The 20,483-nt window shown below is 37.8% G+C and overlaps 1 protein-coding gene across 4 annotated transcripts in view; it reads right to left on the bottom strand.

Moving 5' to 3' along the window:
- GRAP2 (GRB2 related adaptor protein 2) overlaps positions 1–20,483 on the bottom strand; it is a 104,543-nt gene that overhangs the window by 38,738 nt on the left and 45,322 nt on the right. For 3 of the 4 annotated variants that reach the window (XM_085570406.1, XM_021554035.4, XM_085570404.1), the window contains exon 1: positions 6,243–6,415. The exons of the other annotated variant lie outside the window; for it this stretch is intronic. The gene's annotated coding sequence lies outside the window, so the exon portion shown is untranslated. Of the gene's footprint in view, positions 1–6,242; positions 6,416–20,483 lie in introns of those variants that run through there. 4 annotated transcript variants of the gene reach the window in all.

Below are 20,483 nucleotides of genomic sequence, written 5' to 3'. Positions count from 1 at the left end.
CATCCAAGCAAGCCCTTCATATTTCCTCCCTTCTACTTCCCACTCTTCCTTTACCCCTCTCTTTAGAAGGAACTTGCTGAGGCCTGGGTTTTCTTCTGTTATAACTTAACCTGCATCTCTTGAACGGATGTGTTTAGTTGGTTTTCTGTTTTCTTTTTTACAACCATTACTTATTATATTGCCAAAGAAATGGTAACTGAGCTGTTAGAGGTACACCTCCAAGGAGAGACATTACATTGGCCACAGCATGAATCCTGTGCCTTTTCTTCCCTGAGATTCCATATGGAGCAGTACACCTGGAGTAAACCACCTGACTATTAAACACTGCTTGTTTTGGGCAATGAAGCTATAACTTCTAGTACAGAGCCTCCAATGTCAACAGTGTCTGAAAGTCAGTTGAAGCTTTTCTGTAAAAGAACTAATTAATAATAAAGCTCAGGATGCTTAAATAACCGACCCTCAAAAGCCCTAGAGATTTAAGAAAGTATTTCTAAACCCATTTCACAGTTGCAGTTATTAATGAATTATTAATTTCTACAGACATTATCCTATGCTTGCTTCAACCTTGTTTGCTCCAATGACTTCAACAGTCAAGGGAAACAGTCAGAACAATGTTGAAAACTAGTTAGAAAATAAAAATAATTAGTATGTACTATGGAGGTACTAGTCATGTCTGTGTACCTTCCAGCTGACCAGAGCTTAGAACTTAAAATACAGATTCAGTGGTTTTGCTGTGTATGAGAAACACAGCATTAAGAATTACAGCATTAACTGTATAGGCACATAATAAATTTTCTGAGACGTTACATGTAAATCTATTAATTAATTTACTAAGTAAAATTATTCTTAAATATGTTTTTTTTAAGAAACTTGACTTTGGGTTTGATCTTTAATTTGTTTTTATGGCCTCAATAATAGAATAATTAATCCAGATTTTATTCTGCTTAAAGATCACAGAAATCTTGCATAGACAATACATGAAGATTTTTTTCCAAGGTTATTTTACCCTTACAATACTTTAAATTAAATTTAATTTTAATTAAATATAATTTTAATTTAAAAAAATCCTTTATAAAACACTCAGCGTTTGATTTACTCCTTCTGATGATGCTACAAATAGAGCTTTCAAGACGCTTGAACTGCCCACAGTTAGAATGGTCCTTTGAAAATGTTCATCACTTCACACCAGGCTTCTCAGTAGACAGTAGAACTTCCACCATCTTTCAGCAGGAACAGCTGGCTTCACTTCTGCTGGAAACAGAGTGAAGCAGCTGCTGCTCGGAATGAGGAAACTCCGTGAGCAGCAGTGTCAGCCCCACTGAGAACTGCCTTGCTGTGATGTCATGAGAAGGGAAAAATATTTTCTTGAAGATCATTTAAAGTTAATCTAGCAGCACAAACATTCAGAGATTTTTATACTGGATGGGCTTGTTACAGCAAATGCAGAAAAGAGCATTAAACCTTTTAGGCACATAATATAGATGTCATTCCTTGGGGTACAGGACACAACAATATATACTATGTCAAACCAGTAAGCAAAAGATGCAAGTGCTGCACATGGCCTCTGCTGAAGGCAATAAAATGATTATGACACCATTGATGTAACTTTTTGCAATGTAATATTGCCTGTCATTCATTCCCTTCTACTAAGAATATAGAAGTACTTGATAGCTTCAATGAATTAAGATTCATCTTCTGTCTAAGATGAGAAAGTATTTATGGACTAGATTCAGTTATCTTTGAGAGTTGAGGAAATAGAGAGGTTTTTTTTGTTTTGATAGATTTAATCTCAGAGATTTGTTACACTATTAGAATTATCAAGAAAGTGCAGTCCAAGCAGTGTAATGACAATACAGCTTGAAACTTGATAATTCCACTTGAAACTGTAAACTAATCTCCCTGACAGAATTAGAAAGCATCTCTTCCATCCCCGTATGGAGCTCTGCGTGCTTGGTTCATAGGGGGTTCGGTCACCTTTCTCAGAATCAATATTTTTGACCACTACTAGAGAAATGTACTGGATGTGACAGACAAACAGTCTGATGTGGTACAGCAAGTGCCTTGTACAAACAGCAAGAGAGAAGCCTCCAGTGTCCTGACTTTTGACACTCTTCACTTTGCATGCAAAACCATTACCCGAGCCTGATTACACACAGAGACAATTTCAGAAGTTGGTCCATATCTTAAGATAATCCCTCTTTAGATTGCTAGTGCCACTGACCTAGAAACATGATGTTTTTATGTAGCTAGATTTTAAAAAGAAAAAAGAAATGTCATAGTTCCAAGGGTTTAAGGTCATACTCTCCAAGTCACTGGTGGAATTTTCATGATGAGATAATAAAATAAAACAAATGGGGAACTGGAAAGGAAAGACTAGAGAATGTAAGGTATACAATGCCTCGGGGAGAAAAAGTGGCATGTTATTAGTACTGTACACTGCTCCAAAAAGATAAAGCCATTTGTAAAAAAAGACTGAGTTGGGGAGAGAGAGGAAGGATGGATCTTAGAGTTCCAAGAGAGGTAAAAAAGAATTTCATCATGTTTTAGCACATGATGTTAATTTAGGCACTCAACTAATTTTCTTTTACCTCATAATATTTTGCAGTACTGACCTCTGATTTTAGTGCCAGGATAATGTGTCCATTCTTAGCAAGCTTATTCCTCAAAGATTAAACCCTCCTGCTTAGATATTATTTAAAAGGCACTTTAGCATGGTTCTCCAATTAGTAGAACAATTGAAAAAAAAGAAAAGGATACAGGAAGAATTCATACCATTCCAAAACATTTTTTAAAAAATTCTCATCTATCTGAAATCCTTCTAGAAATAATACACAGCAACTACGCTTCAGAGAGAGCATTCTGGGCAAAAGTCAAAAGGAAAGGAAGACACCTTTCCCCTCCACCAGATTACCCAGTGGGGTAAGTTCAACATCCTGAGGATATTAGCAATCAAGCATCAGGAGCATTTGAGTACAATATCAGCCCCCTAAAAGGGCTGTACCACAGGAATTAGTTTGTGTCTTGAACTATGAAATTTATAGTACACACATCTGTTAGCCTAGCTGATGTCTCTAGCAATTCTACTCATGATTGTGCAAATCTATTTCTCTTCCCACCTTTAAAAAAAGCAGTCATTTGAAATCATATTTAAAATCAAATTACCACTATAAAGTGCAGAAACAAGTCAGCCTTGTTTAGTGGTGAGAAGAGTAGGAATCCATTTTCAATGTTCAGCTCAGTTAAATATTTGCTGTGCATTCCTGGGCAAGTCACTTCACCTCTCTGAACTGTAGGACACATTTAAAAAGTTCAGTGCAGCCATACATAGAGATATTTCAATGGAATGGGATACCAAAACCCATAATATTGCCTTCTCAGGGCAGCAGGCCTTTTTTGCAGATTGTCAAGTTAGGCTGGTACAGCTTTAGTACTTCTGTCATCTCAATGTCATCACACTCATGTACATGGGCCTGATTATAAAGTGAAAGCGTTCACACTCACCTGTCTTAAAGGCTGGGCAAAACACCCATTAATAGGCAAAAATGTGTGCAGACATTAAGATGAAAGGCTTGTCCAGGAAAGACAAAGTTTCTGATGGTAATATACTTCCTTTCTTGCTGGCCAAATACACAAAGAATGGTGGAAAGCTAAGCTAAAAAGATGCTGAGGACTCCTTCAAGGGAGCTACAAAATAAAGATTTTTGAAAGATATTGAGGGACTTATGCATAACATTTGTGCTGACTGGGATATAGCTGACAGTCAACCCTGAGCTTTAAATCAAGTGTATTGCCATCATTATATTGAACATACATGTGGCACTTTGGGATATAGCTTAGCAGTGAACATGGCAGCCCTGGGTTAACAGACCAACTCCATCTCAGGAGGCTTCTCCAGCTTTAACGATTCTATACTGCAATTTGAGGAACTGATGAAAGACAGAATTGGTACATTCTTCTTAGACCAAAACCAGACTCTGGAGATGAGGACAAAAGGTAGAAGAAATCAGAATTAGATTTATAAAAATCTAAGCAAACTAAAATGATCCCCTAAGGCCCAGGAATATCAACTATTGGTACTAATACTGCCTTACTTGTCAAACATGTGGTGTTTTGTCAGCCACAGTGGGTAGGTTCTTCTAACTAATACCAGAGATTGAACTTGCAAGTGAGTGTATTTTATGGTGTGTGTATATGTATATGCACACATATATATACATACAAAAATATGTATATATGTATACACACACACATACATACATACATATATACATTACAGCTCCACTAAGAGGAGAATTTCAAGTGAAAACAATGTTAAGGGAAGAAACACAGAAAAAGAATGAAAATAATTTTCATTGCATGAGACAATAAAAATAAATCAAAAGGGACTGCCTACAGCAGTAGTTCCAGTACTGTGGCTTAATAGCAACCTCTTGCCGCCCAGACTTTCAGATGCTGCTTGTGGCTAAGGAGAAGCTGCTGTCAAGCTGCCAGTTGATTGGGAAGGCAAAGGGTAACATCGTGCAGAGGACATTACAACCACACTGCCGGCCCTTGAACGCAAAAATGGAGGGCATTGGTGTATGGTTACAAGAGTAAGTGTAATCATCAGGGAAAAAAAAAAATAAATTCCATGTAATGAGGTAAAGGAAGATGAAGTTTGAAGAGGAAACGATGTCTCTTACTAGAGTGATGGCTATAACTTACAGAAACCAGACAAGCTTGCACACTTGCTCTACCTTATGCAAAATAAGTGAGAAGGCACAGGGGATCAGGACAAACAGCCTGCTTGAGCAGCAGGGCCCCACTTTTCTGAAAGTTGCCTTTTGCCCAGACAGATCTGTCAGTCTTAACCATTTAGTATATGTGTGCAGAAGGTTGTGGCAGAGATGAAAGTAAATCCAAAATTTAGACGACAAAACTAAGCTAAGTTTAGCTGTGTGCATTTCACAGTGCATATCCATCCATCTCCAGGTTATTCTGCTTTTCTGAAAACAACAGGAATGACAGTGCTTGTTTGTGCCTAATCTCTTCTTTTTGGGATTGTCAAGTTCAAATGCAAGAATGAAATAGAAATAAATGTCACTAAATAGGAAAGCAAAGGGAATTGCTTCACTTCAAGAGCAATGCATTTGTTCACTGAGCCACTGCTAAGGAAACAGGTTTCCTCCCTATCTGTTCCACAACTCATTTTGCCATCACATGATAGCCAGAGGTTCTGTCCTATTCAGAAACCTGGGAGCAGGGGCTAAAGCATGAGTTTCTCTCTTTTTCACTTTCAGGTGGATGACTTGCACTGCTGGCTGCATCACCTATGGTCTTCCCTGCCAAAATATAACTGGTAGGCAATTCTTTCTCAACCCAAAGCTCAGTTACTGCTGCCATGCCCATTTACTAAAAGCTCAATTATCATTAAACTTTCCTTCACTGGACAATTGTAAACGTGAGAGGCTCTCCTGCTGCTGATGAAGAGAGTTTAGATTATTGTTTTTTCTAAGAAAATGTTGTACTGATAGGATGTTACTAAATTATGTATTGGAGACTGATGTCCTTTTGCTCTTACAAGGCAAGTATTATGAACTTTATGCACACAAACACTCATGAAACACATGCAAGACCTTGCAATTCAGCTCTATAGCACTCCAGTCTAAAGATGTATCTCATAACAATATTGCCTGTTATGCTTGCAATGCATCAAAAAGCTTTACAACAACATTAAAAAGCAATTGAGGAAAAATTACACTCGTGTCTGACCCCTTGAGAAACCATCACATTTCACAGAAGACATAAGAGATCAGGAAGAACAGCTTACTTGAGCAGCAGGTTTTGAGTAAAAGGAGGGTCAAATCTCCAGTTGCCAGAAGCATTTTTCTTTTTAGACATCTTATCCCTTTCTGTATGATCCCAATGGCTGTCTCAGAGACACAATAGTCTGATCTCTGCTAGAGCAACCTTAAATTTTCAGGGAAAACTGGTTATTTCTTAGCTTTCTCCTTGTGACTAATAAAAAAAAAAAATCCCATTCATTATTTTCTTTGCTCTGTTCCAATAAATACACTCCTCCTGAGCACAGTCCTGATCCCCCTGACAAGGAGATAAATCTGATGCACCTGCAGATAAATCTCAAGCCTTGCAGATAAGCTCTTAGTTGTTTAACTCTCTAGAAAATGCAATGTTAATTTAGCTAATGCATCTACCCGTAAAACCTCACAGCAGAAGAAGCAAGCCCCCAAGCAGATCTGTACCTTTGTGGCAGGTAGGTACACTCTGGTCTTTCAGGATCTGTGATGGGAAAAAATAGTGGGGGAATGGCACGAGTCTCATAACAACCTGTCTTCAGCACAAATGCTTAGCAAGGACCAAAGTCTGCGGAGCCATTCAGGACAAAAATTTTTAGCCCAGCATCTCAGCCTCTCCCTCATGAAGTGCAGCCAATCAAGCTGGTGGAGTGCAAACCACAAACCACACAGGAACTCACAGTCACAGCAGCTTATTGAGCTGGGTATGGGACTCAGCTTAGTGTGGTTTTACTGTCTTACTGCGAGGGAAACTGCTTGAGAGCAGTTTCTCTGAATGCTACAGCTGTGCTGGGGCACCTCACAACTTGCTCAGTGTTCAGTTATTTAATATATCTGTCTGGAAAGCACTGGCCCCTTCAGGTATTAGTAGTGATCCTCAAGAGCAAGCCATCGCAGGTGTCTGAAAATGTACCCTCCTCTCTGTTATGGGGGGACAGCAGTGGCCATAAGCCATCAGCACGTGAAATCGTGGAGCACCTCTGGTGCCACAATGCCCTGTGATGTGCCAGAGTCCCGGGCATGTACGCACAGTGCACGCGTGAGCTTGGATGTCCGTAAGCAAATGCAGGCGACGCAAGGATCATCTTGTGCCTGTGTAGGCACAGACCGAGAGGGAGTGGATGTGAGAGAGAAACCAGGATGCCACCAGACTCTGCAATAAGTGTGAACCAGGGGGCTGTCTTCAAGCTGTGAGCAAAAGAGCTATAAAAATGTGATTCTTACAAGAACCCAGAAAAGGCACATTTGCTGATTTAGTCGTTGCATCATTTTGGTTGCTACCAGGAGTGTATTGGGGTGGCCTCTGAATGGCAGCTTCCCTCTCATCTTCTCTGCTCTCTGAGCTCCAGTCCCTCCTCCTGAAGGCAGCCTGAGGGCTGCTAGGGGTCAGGGAGGCCCCAGAGGGAGAAGGACCATTGATGGTTGGAAAAATGTGGAAATGGAAAATTTCTGCTACTGGAGAGCAGAAATCTGCCTTCTGAGACGCCAGCCCCTGCCACGGCCCTGCCTGGTGCGGTGTCTGCAGTCGTTAACATGAGGCATTTCAAAGGAAAGGAAAAGGAGTTGACATCAAGTGAAATTTCCCCCTGCAGCCACCAGTCTAGGACCTCTTAAAATCGTAACCTAAAAACATCATCTAAATTTTGCCGGGTAGCTGTAAGCTGTGAAAGAGCCATTTGCTGCAGCTGAAAGAGATTCATAAATTACTCAGTTCCTGAGCCAGTGAGATCCACATGGCTCTGAGTTCCTGAAGCCACTTTTCTTTCTACCATTTCCTTGGATATGGTTCAGAGCCTCGCCAAATGGTCTGTGCTTTTCCCAGCCTGTTGTTCAAAAGCAGCACAAAAAAATAATACTTTAACACCTAATTACTGTTGACTTTGTAGAACAAGCAACCAGGTTGCTGAGGTTCCATCTGTGTTATTCAAAAGAGCACAGGTGTTGCAAACTGAAATGAACAAAATTTTATTGATAATATTGAAGTATCTAGTATTGAAAAAAGTATTCTTAATTATATCTTCAAAATGTTCAAAAAGTTACAGAGACCAGTTAAGGTGTTTTGTAATTGCTATTAAATTACTCTTTTGCCATTTTTAATAGTTTAAGTATTTCCAATATGAAATGTTCTGATTTTACAGCTAAAAACAGCTCTCTATCTCACAATTTACTTTAATTTGAATAAAAAGGTAAAAACACATTAAACAATAAAAAATGCTTTTGGGCAAAGCACAACTTTCCATTTGGCTTAAGATAAAATACACTCAACTATTCAGGCAAAAATATTTTTTGTTTTGCATCTTAGCAGCAAACTAAAAATCAGTTACATATGCACCATTGGTAGCATTAGTCACATGGAGCTGGCTCAAGAACAGAGGCACAGAATGCAACAATCAAATGCTGATGTCTTTTCTACTAGCACTAAGACCTGTACAGTGCTCAGCTTCATTGATATGGCATGATGTGTCTGACATAAAACAAAGAAAAAGTTACTGCATGGCTATATCCAGGCTTCATGCTTTTATAGTCTCAATGGCTATTTTGAATATTACTTAAATGCAGATATCTACCAAATTTTATATTTCAGGGTGTGGTTTTTTGTTTGTTTGTTAGCTTTTATTTTTTTTAATTTTCAGAGGAAAATCTTTTAGGTTAATAACTTCTTTTAATTATGATTCAACTGTTTTGATATATTGCCACCAAAACACTGGTACTGTAATGCTATATCAGGCAGTATGCTCTTTTTACACTTATGAAATATTCCTGAGATCCTGAAGTGAGGAGGATGATTATGCTGGCATTGTTCATGTTGTTCCTTTTGTTTGCGTATAGACCTTCAAGCTGTCACTCTTGACATTTTCACCATTTACTAAAAACAAAGAAACAAAGAAGGAAGTGTGGCATACACAACAAAATCCTAGACCTATGGAAATCAAACCTGTGGACACAGCTAAGGAAAACATGGTGACCAAGGTTTTTGTAAAGCAAGGCTTCATTGCAGGAGGATTAGCTAATCAACTTGTAAAGCAAATCAAATCAATGTATCCTGCCATATAACCAATACCACCAATGCAACTCTAACAGAAAGAAAGAGGGGGAGAGAAAATATACAGAGGGAAAGAAGAATTTTGTGATTGAAGTTTTTTAATAGCTTCCTTGAAACACATGATAAAATCAGATTCTCTCAGCAGGAGATAGACAGATAAAAATGGACTCCATTTGAAGTGCAAACAAGAAAAAGACAGGGAGTTATAAAGCATACAGCACCTTCCTCATAAACATCCCACCTTCTCTCTGTTCCAAGTGTTTGCAACTGTCTCTCCCTGCAAAATCTTAATTAAACCAGTACATTTCCCATTTAAGTAATTAGAAAATGTGTAGTTTGATAAAAAGATTAATCGGCTCTATTATTTAGAAAAAGTGAAAAGGTACCATTTAGAAAAATTAAAAGGAAATGGCACGAAAGGTACCATTTTGATCTTTTGCTTGAAATTTATGCCAATCCTTGCATTATAAATATCCCTCAATCTGGACTGTGGTAGGTAGCACACAAGAGAAAAATGCTTATAATGGAGACTGTGGGAAGGGAGCTCACATGGAAAACAAAATTTATTGGGAGTTTTAATATTTTTACTTATTGTTTTCATAAAGTATATCACACACTGTCTCCCTTCCTAAGGCTGGGTGTTTGTCAGGGCTTGAAATCAAATTGAGAAGTGATGAAAAAGGACCTTCTCTGGTGACTCAGCTGGGATTTGCACAGAAATCTATCCAGCCTTATGCTAACCAATAAAAGGAAGGGATGGGAACAGGAACATCTCATAAAGCTGTGAAATAACAATTCACAAGCATCATTTAAATCATTTGGCGGCTGCATTCCCTTTTTACACTACTGCTGCATAGACCAAAATGCATCTCCTATTGAGTATTGAGCTGGGAAAGCTGATGCAGTCAAGCCCATTGGTTTGAAAAAACTGGTGTTACCATTTAGCAGAGCAATTCAATGACAAATTGAAGCTCTCATAATTCTTTCACCTCTCTGCTCTTTTTTAGAGCACTTCAACAATTCTGTAAATAGGAGGGTTGCACTAGACTGATAAGAGACATTTCTTTCCCTTCTCCCTAGATACAGATATTGTTCTTTTTCTGTAATGTAACTTTCACTGACTCTGACATTTGCATTTGGATCTTGTTATAGGTGTGATCAAAATTAGCACCATAAGTCTACTGAAGCAGTGGTTAAACAGTTGAAGGTGTTAGGCTGTGTTTAAACAGACTTACTGGGCACTGAAATTTTCCATTTCTTCTTTTACTTGCTGGTGGTTCTCTCCATGCTTTTAATTGACTTTTCATAGTGGAACACCTGAATATTGTGCTTTTAAATGTAAACGTCAAAGTACTAAATTATTATGGCATACATTATTGAGTAGAACCAAGTCACTTTCATTCTAGTTTGGTATCAAAATGTAGTCTTGCTAAAAGGAGACGCTAGACATATTCTCTCTGCTTTCTCCTTAGATCTGTTATGGTTGCTGTATTTTTAGTTAAGGACAGTTGAATAGAACCAAAAGGCTATTGCAGAAAGCAATATTCACTTCTCCTGTTCATTAATTTTCTTACCAAGCAATCCTGATTTTGGCTTCCTTACACAGATGAGAAATGGAAGATGAAATTATTTCAGCCTCTGCTTCTTTCTCCAGAAGTTTAAGTAAATGATATCACAGACTTATGGATATCATGAGCATTCCTACCAGGTCCCTTATTATCCTTGGGTAGGTCCCATTCAGCCCCACAGACTTGCATGTGTCTAAGTGGTGTAGCAGGTCACTGACCATTTCCCCTTGGGTTGTGGGATCTTCATTCTGCTCTCTGTCCCTGTTCCACACACTCCAAGAACATCCTGGACTGCTTCTTCTCTGCTGTGCTGTACTTACAGCAGATACCTGGTAGGTTGAAGTTCCCCACAAGAAAAAAGACCAACAATTACAAGACTTATCCCATCTGCCTATAGAATATTTTGTCTGCCTCTTCACCCTTGTTGTGTGGTCTGTAACAGACTCCTGCCTTATTGGCCTTCCCCAAATTCCTACCCATAACCACTCAACCCTACCTTCATCATCATTAAACTCTAGACAGTAAAAACACTCCCTAACACACAGGGCTCCCTCACTGCCTCTCCTTCCTCACCTGTCCCTCCTGAAGAGTGTACAGATATCCATTGCAAGCACTCCAGTTGTGAGAGTCATCCCACCGTGTTTCTATGATGGCAACTATGTCACAGTCCTGCACTTACTCAATGGCTTTCAGCTCCTGCCGTTTATTCCCCACATTGCATGCATTGGTGTAGATGCACTTCATCTGGGCTATCCATCCTGCCACCTTTTTCAGGACAGAAGCCCTAATTCCTACTTTGAGTTGTTACATTTGCAGATGTGCATTGAGTTTTGTCATTTGGAGAATAAAAAAAGCACCATGAGAAGTGTCTGGCACCACTTACTGACTAAAACTAGATATAACTAGAAAATAACTAGAAAAATTGCAAAAACCTTTATAAAAATATTTTTAAAAAGTTAAAGTGAGAAAAGCAACCACTAACAATTCTTGGGGCCTCCCAAGTTCATTAATGTGGGAGATCACTGAACTAAGAGACAGTGCAGTTTCTCCTTCTGGATTATGGATACAGTTAGGCCACTGGATGAATGGCTGCAGGAAGACCTGGAGGTTTGTGTTCCAGTGCCTCTCATGGTTGGACTATTTTATACATAATGCATCAGAGAAAGTCAGACACCAATATAAACAGGGCTTCTTCAACACTGAGACACTGCAAAATGTTCAATATATGGATAACACTGAAAGGAATCAAGGATGACTTGAGAAAACCTGTCAATTAAAATTAGTAAATTTGGAGTTGATTATTTAACCTAATTGCTTAAGGAAAAATTAGCTAGTTAGAAAAAGTGTAAGAATAAACAACTTTTCCATGCTATTCTCAGAAAAAAATAATTAAAAATACCAACACCTTTACAAATAAGAACTTAGGGAAAATGGCAGCACTGCTGGTTTTAGGTTTACATATAAATGGAAGTATTTTTGAATATTAAGACAGATGAGCCAAAATGCTGAAAATTGAAAAGAAATTAGCATCCATTTGGCATTTCTGAAAATTAATGGCTTGAAAGTAAGCAAGACAAATTAATATTTTCTGACTCTAGAGCACATATTAAAATAGATTGGTCTTTATATTACTCTCCCATACCTGTGTTTTCCTAGATTAATGAAGGGAATTGGACCAAAGGCAGTTAGAAGGAATTTTTGTATACAAAATCCTAGTTACACGAGTACTGATATGAGAATAGGATAATTAAAGTGGCTGCTCAGTGCAATGAGAGCCCAGTTAACTCAAGTTACCAAGCAGCACCCCCAGTGTCTGTCAGCTGGGAGCAAGTGCTGAAGCAGCTTCAGCCAGCAAGTTTGCTCATTCTGCAGTTCTGGCAGATGCCACAGGTAGAAACAAGTCTGTTCTGAGGCACATGTGATTTTGCCAAGGAATCATACTGAAGATGCTATAATACACAAAGAGCACTGCAGTAGTGTACAGAGTCAGGCAAAAGGCCCACTTGGCACAGTGTCCTCTAGCTGGGAGTGCCAATATGATCTGTTTACAGAAAATGAGCAGGAAGAAAGGAAACAAAGCAAGCCTTCTTGACATTCCTTCCAGGAATTCTTCACTGCAACAAGTCTGACTTGACTGGTTGAGCCAGAGATTGTATCTGAACAATTATTAAAAAAAGCCATTTATTTTCTGTAAGTTTGTCTACGTTTTTGTCCATTGTTACATTCCGTGGCAGCAAATGTGACAACTTACTTCATGGTATGTAAGAACACTTCCTTCTTTTTGCTTAAAAACTCTGTCTGGTAATTTTGATAATTTGTTTCTTCTGGAAGACTTAGGTTATGCTAACTTAATGGACTTCAAGTTGGTAGTCCAGTGAAGTGTATACATAAAGAAAATATTTAGTGTTTACCACCCAAATAGCTTTACCATTGGCATTTAAGTAACTCCTACTTTATAATTTAAAAATTGGTTGAGAAACTTGGTAGTTTAGGAAATGGTAAGAACATATAAAAGCTGTTTTTATTTTCGATATAATATCTAGATATTGATTTTAATGCTGAACCTGAAAGAAATTCTTGGTAATTACAAATATCTTTATAGAGAAAAGAAATGGAAATACCAATCAATTAATAGTAGAAGAGCATCCAAGTTCATATAAATTATTCCAGCTGCTGGAAAACCCCACAGAGAATCTGAACCTAAAGGGCCATGGAAAGTTAATTCCCTATTGTGCATCCTAGTGTACAGTGTTTCTTCTTAATCATTGCTGACACACTTCTGAAACAAGAGTCATATGCTGTTCTCACTACTATGATAATTGGTATCTACTCGCTAGAGGAATTGTGCATTTTAGATATTGTCATCTGGCATATTATATCAGAACCAGACTTTTTTCTAAGGAAAAGGGAGAATGAAGCATCAGTAGAACACTGGAGATTTTGCTTAAAAAGAAATCAAGGCAGCTGTTGCCTATATTTTCTATGTGATAGATTAAAAAAAAGTAAACAAAATATTCTGCAACAGCTATCAGAAAGTCAAAGCTGGAGACAATCTTCTTTTCCCTTCCCCATCTGCACTGAAAATATAGCATTCTCAATTAGAAGTAGGGTTGTTTACATAGCACATGGAATTTCTTATCAAGTCAATTTGCATTCTGGGGAACAAATAGATGGATTACAGTATTATGTATACAACTTATTCCTGCTGTAGTGATCCATGAAATTGCAGTTAATTTTGCTGAAACAGAACATTATATTTTTAAGTGAAAGTGAAAGAAAATGAGGAGGAGGTAAGCCATAGGAACTGAACTTTGAATACAAGATTAAATGATTAGTAAGAAAATAGCACCACTGGGAACAGCATGAGCTGCTACATGAAGCCACTGACCTGTTGACTTTCAGACACAATCAAGCATCCTCCTTGCTGAAGTAAATGAGATGAATGATGGGTAGTGATGGGTCTGTCACGTTGCACATTCCTGTCCTTGAGTGATGTATGTGAGAGTGAATTCCCACTGATACAAACTCTGTGCAGCTCCTATAGGCACTGACACACCAGCAGCATGCATCTGCCCTGTGCAATGAAATGATTGCATTGTGATGCTTCTACAGTACAGCTGCACATAATGATTTTCTTGGTTTTATACTGATGAGATAAATTCAAGACTATTTAGTGGCTGTATAAAAATCTGGAGGCTATGAAATTAAACTAAGGAAAACTCTAACTATGCCATAAAAATTTGCATTTCAATTCCTTTTTTCTCCCTCTCTCAGCAAAAGAAGACACGTGCTTCCATCTCCACTGCTTAACTTGAAAGTAGTGCGTGGTTTAATGTGGTTTCAGAACAAGTCAGAAAAAAAAACAACTATCATTTGGTCACTCAGTTCTAAGTCACTGTCATTGTCTGAAATTGCTATTGCCCTTCACCTGAGTTTTGTTAGCTGACAATACATGTACTCTTACTCCATCCTATTTGTGAACTAAAGTATTCCAACTTCAAAGTCCCTCTGGGAAGGAATTTGAAAGCCCTGTACTCATCAGTGACAGAAGTAACCACCTGATTTACCATCTATGAACTCATTAGATTTGTCCATGGTGTCACTGTATTTAGCTCACCCCAGACTTAATTAGTCTCATGTAGTCAGATTCAGGGCTTGTAAAACTTAACAACAGAAACCAGGAATGAAAGAAGAAAAGTAAAGTTACACAGAGAAGGAAATCTTAGTACTGAATTTTCAGGTTTACACTTGCAAGAGGGGAGGGAACTAGAGGTTTTTCTGTGTCTGCAACCTGTCTCTTGAGGCATTTTATAGCATATGTTAATGTCTTTGCTCAGCATCCCAAACCCAGGAAAAATCTGCCTTATCTTCCCTTTCCAGTGGTTTCTGACAGTATCAGAAGTAGTAATATGACAAACAGGCATCACGACAACTAAAACATAAATAGATGTTGTATCTCTTTTATTATACTCTCCCCTAGGAGATCTACTATCAAAGGCTGCTCACCAATATTTAATTTCTTTTTACTCCTACTAGACTTTCTTTCTACAAACTTCAGCCTAAAAACCTCAATCTTATATTTTAAAACTATCTTTGCTAAATTTTTAGTTGCTTTAAAATGAAAAAGCATTCCATGCTAAGAAAAGTGGTATTTGTTGAAATAAAGGTTAAAAATCCACATAATGCAAAATAAAAAGGGTAGATCAATGGGTTTAGAAAAAGGGGAAAATGGAAGTCTTTAGAAATTAAGTAGTGGGTCTCTTTTGTCACTAATACAGTTGTGGGTGTTTAAATCTAGCAAAGATTTCTCTGTCTCAACCTGTTTTCTGTTGTATTAGTCCCTATTTGGTAAAGCTTGGTTTGACCAAAACATTTAATTAATAAACTAGGATAGCAGGGCCTATTGATGATTAGTCTTAAAATAGCTTGACAGAAGGTCCTCTGGGATCCCACAGCTAGGAAGACAAAGTCTTGCTTTGGGTCAAGACCGAGGTGCCTGTGCAGAACTGGAAATAGACCATCAGTAGGGAATAACAAGTAATCAGTACAATGGACTCTTGCTCGAACTGTGCAATAGCACTGGGGCTGAAAAGTACTAGAAGAACAGACATGCTGTAGAAACCATATTAAATTCTCTGAAAAGGTGGGTAAAGATCAATACAGCAGATTTGTAACAGCTTTCTTTATGCTTTATTCCAGCTACAGACGTCTTACATAATTTAGACTATTGGTGTTCACACAAATGATACAGGATATATAGATAAAAGGAGAAATTAATTCTTTGGGTTCTAGGCAGGATTCAGAAAAAGTCATCCACTTTCCAGGTAGGTCACTAGTTTCAGAATAAAATGTCAGATAATATTCACTGTGGAATAACATGGGAGTAGGATGTCTGTGTTAATAGGATGGTAGTGTTAGCTAAATCACTATGGCTCTGTGCCACAAAACAAATTGCCAACTTGTAGCGTATTTTTAGGTATTTTTGTGCAGCTTTTGCATATATTGGATACAACAGAAGTCTAAAAAGCATCAAGATTATTTACTAATGAGTCAATAGCTCTACACAACATTTAAACTGTAAAATAGAAGAAGAAGCTTGTGAATATTTAGTATTAGCAGGAGTTAGTTTTGTTAGGATAATCTTCTAAGATGTTGTAAATTTAATTTGAGCTGAAGTTGTATTTGGAAACTTCCCAAAACAATCCAGTCTTTAATATGAAAAAAAAAGAAAATTACTCAGAATTTTTACCTTGATTTTCTAAGACTGAAATGCCAGATATTGAATACAAAGTTAGAGGACATGACTCTTGAAGTTGACATACCGTCCAAACCAACCAAAGTCACCGTGTACAGCATTTAGTCTGTTGCTGCACTTTCAAGCCTTACCCATCAGTCCTAAGTATTTTTGTATTTTAGATGCAGTCAGTATAACATAAAGGTTGTAATGTCGTCTATTTTCATCAAGAGAAAAACAGAAATGCTGCAATTTTTGGACAGAGTGAAAACAAATCTTTTGTGATGTGACAAACTCCTTTCAAGCAGAAGATTATATCTGCTTTTATTGGTGGGGGATGTATGGTGTACTTGCTGCATCTATTGCTAACAGAAGTATATGAAGTCCTTGCTGGGCCTTGCTCTGCAGTAACATCTAGGAATTATCTGTGCAGCAAATCCAGGTGCAGGAAAGCAGGAGGCAGCTCCATGTTTATGTCAGCTGCAGTGCACGGTCGCCAGTTGGCCGGCATGCCGTGTTCAGGCGTTGTGAGGACTTCAAACACCCCTTAATGTTCCATACCATATGTACTGTAATATCTAATCACCATGGGAGTAGATTCTATAATTTCAACACAAAAAGTAGCTAACACTCAAAATGCTATTTGTTATTAGTCTTTTTAAAATTTTTCTTTTTTTTAACCAAGGCAGAGAAAACCAGTATAATCTGCAGCTTTTCTACATTCTGCCTCCCTGAGTTGCTTTCTTATTCTCACCAGACATGAGCTACAACCTTCTCCCTCTTCCAGAAAAGAAACATTTTCACACAAGTAGTTTCAGCCGATCTGTTTCTCAAATATTTGGAACACTGTGTAGCTCCTAATTGAAGAAGCTTCAGAAATTTATTTTCTATGGGGGATTAAATCATCTTGATGTAAAACAAATTCCTAACATCTTATGTACTTTATTTTTTTGCTGCTGTTGTTGCATGTCAATAGTTCCATATTGCAATATTAATTTCAAACTGTCTGGGAATCACCATAATCTTAGAAATCATCAGATTTTTTTTGCCCACACTGAATTCTGTTTGCAGTTATCTATGGAAAAACCAAAACTAAGAAACTGAAAAATCAGAGAGCCTCCAGTGTGTGCTCCACAATGCCTTAAAGAATATGCTGGATATTATAATAGCAATATTATAATATTATGCTGGATAGAATAATAACAGTTCTATTTGAGGACTTGGAAGTCCTAGAAGTGGTGAATTAATACTTTTTTGATCTGTGGAGTCCTAACAACTGCACAGTTAATTTGTAGTCTTTTGCCCAGAAAAGGTATGATATCACCATGATGGTGGTAGTCTTATTTTTTCTGAGCTCTTAGATCCCTTAGAAGCAGATGATGCAACTGGCAGATGTACCTTGAAAATATGGATGAAAGACAGAGGACCCCTTATTAGAGTGAGTTAATAGGGCTAATAAAAGCTGCATCAATCTTCTTCAATGTACTACAGCAGTTTCAATATGGATGTGCAAGTCCTTCATAAAAATCTCACTTAACCATACTGAATGTGGTTACAAGGTGATTCTCACTGGAGGTAACATAAATAATGACATGCTCAGATCACAGTGCATGACAACTGTCTCCTTCAGAGCTATGCACAAAATGTGGTCAGCTCACCCAGCAGTCCCAGTGACTGAAAGTTTTAGCAGAGTTAATGCTTGCCTACAACCTTAGCAATGTATGGTTAAAAGCTGAAGGAAAACACAAAATAGGAAAATTTTATTCAAATAACATTATTTTTGTCCTATTTTCAAGTATTAGCAATTCTGCTTTAAACTCCAACTGGATCAATAAATAGGATGTTTTTTCTTTTGTGTGTGACAGCTATATCTGTAATTTATCAATCTAAAGGGTTTTAACTTCCTGTTACATGGGTATTATCATCTTCATTGCATACAAGTTTTCTAACTATTCATAAAATGATGACACGAAGACAAAGCTCAAAACAGTCTCAGATTTCATTATAAGGGTCTTGGCTTTTTAAGACTGGCTACCATCAGAGATGCCCAGAAAGGGCTAGCTGAAAATCCATTTATGGCATTGCCTTTAATTAAAACACAAGAAAAAAGGTAGATTTTCTGTGACAAGCAGAATTATATAACCCTCTCCATCTATACTTGGGGGCAGTCTCTTATCAGCTTCTCTCCTTTGACTGTGAATTGCACCAAGAGCCCTCCCTTAGTGCCTTGTAACCCCGAAAGAAGATTGGCTGGTTTTATGGTTAAGTCACTGCACTGAATGCAGGCCTGCTTCATTATTTGCATCACAGATTTCCTGTGTGGTTTTAGATAAATAATCTCTTTATTGCTCCAATGATAAAACAAGGCTTAAATCTCTCAAATTCATAAGGATGTTCTTCAGAACATGTTGATTAGTCTTTATGAGATGTTCTGATATTAATGAAGAGATACTTCAAAAAAAGCTGGTAAATATACAGTGATCTTTGATTTCTGGTCTTCCACAGCTTTTTAAAAAAAAAAAACCAAAACCAATGCTTGCCACATAATAAATCCCAGCTGGATGACTGTTCTTTTTTCACTCAGCATCTCTCACATTGCTTTTCTAAGTTGGAGCCCATTTTCTTCCCTTCTCATTTTTGAAGCTCCTTACCCTTTGCTGATTTAGTACAACATATGCTTTCCAAACATATTTATTTGCTGCTTTTTCTCCTCACGTTCCCAAGTGTCTTATAAATGCATGTGTATAAAAGACTCCAAACAAAGAAATAAGACTGCTGCAGGGATACCACATAGCAAACAGATAAACAGCTATTACATAATTAGCTATCTGGTCCCTTCATTATCATATCTGAGCACTCAGCATGGGAAGTCTTGGAGAAGAAATAGCATAAATTCTACAGAAACTAGAGGGAGGAACTCTTAATTGTGTACAAGGTAATATTATCAGGGTCCTAAAGTTAATCACTTATCTTTCAAATTTAATTTGGGATTATTACCCACTCAAAGTATTAAGTGTTTTGGGGTTTATGTCTCATCCAAAGTTGATTCCAAGGTCAGCATGTTCTATGAATGCTGGTGTAGTAGAAACTCAGAGTAGTCTGCATACTAAATTGTCATAATCCATTGCAGCAAAGTTTGGCTTGGAGACTCCTAGCTTAGAACTAAGAAGGGAGGCATGGTAGTAATAACATGAGCAAAATATGGAGATAGGAATCCAAAATAGGTGCACATACAGCTTATGTCAGCCTATATCCCCACTGCTATACACCTCTGTGCTGAACTCAGTTCTGCAATGCAGACGTGTACAAGGACTGCCTGCCTTTCCTAGGAAAGACACTATGATTCAGAACACTGTATTCTGTATGAAAAAAAAAATATTAAAAGCTTTCATGTAGCCAACAAAAGAACATGCATACATGAAATAACACTAACATGTTTTCCTTTTCCTTTGGTATTTTTTTCATATTTGTCTTATGAATAAGGATTTCTCTGCAGAAATTTCATCCTTTAAAATAGTTTTTCTGATGTTGCCTACTCTCCTGTTTTGCTCCATGTGTTATGAAGCACAGGTGTCTGACATAATGCTGCAATAGCATTAATTTTAAAGTGGTACCTGGAAGTGGAGGAGGAGGGCCTGATCCTGGTTTGCTGAGTGTATAATTATTACACAAATAAGCAAACCAACACAGCTTCTTATATTCATGTCTCCCTGTTCAAAAAGAAAGCACATTGCAGACACTGGGGATATAAACACAGAAGGCAGCAGGTAAGAACAGGAGAGCCAGGCTGAGCTGTAAATCTGTCTGGCTTTGTCTATTACTATAAAGAGCTATAAAGTCTGTTAGTATTCAACTCCAGCCACTGGCTGTTGGCATTGCAGTTAATGGACCGAATGATGCCTCAAAGGCATTTTTCTACCCGATTAATTCTAGGAAATTTAACATCTGTGTAAAAAAATCACCCCTTCCCCCCCAGTAATTAAAAAAATATTTCTCAGCAGAACATTTTCCAGGGCAGCATCCCTGTCATATCAAAATCAGCTTTCTCCAGCACCTAGGCAAAAACTGCAGTAGCCCAAGCCAGACAAGTTCTCTGAAAATGTGAAATCATTGGAGGCCTATTTTATAAGTAACATTGACATACTTAGAAGAGCTGATGGATATATAACAGATTTATTTAATCATCATTCTATTCCCTGACCTTCCAAGTAATTAACTAACAAATATCAAACCTATGGTGTTAGCAGTCAAATACTTCAAATAAGGAAGTTTCTCAGGGACAGAGTTGTGGGACCCAAACATTTGAAATCAATGTAATGATTTCATTTGTCATCTATTCCCCC

This window comes from Lonchura striata, chromosome 1A (genome assembly GCF_050655825.1).
Source record: "Lonchura striata isolate lonStrDom1 chromosome 1A, ASM5065582v1, whole genome shotgun sequence".
Lineage (NCBI taxonomy): Eukaryota > Metazoa > Chordata > Aves > Passeriformes > Estrildidae > Lonchura > Lonchura striata.
Note: the sequence above shows the minus strand (reverse complement) of the source record. Positions and strands in the feature narration are given on the sequence as shown.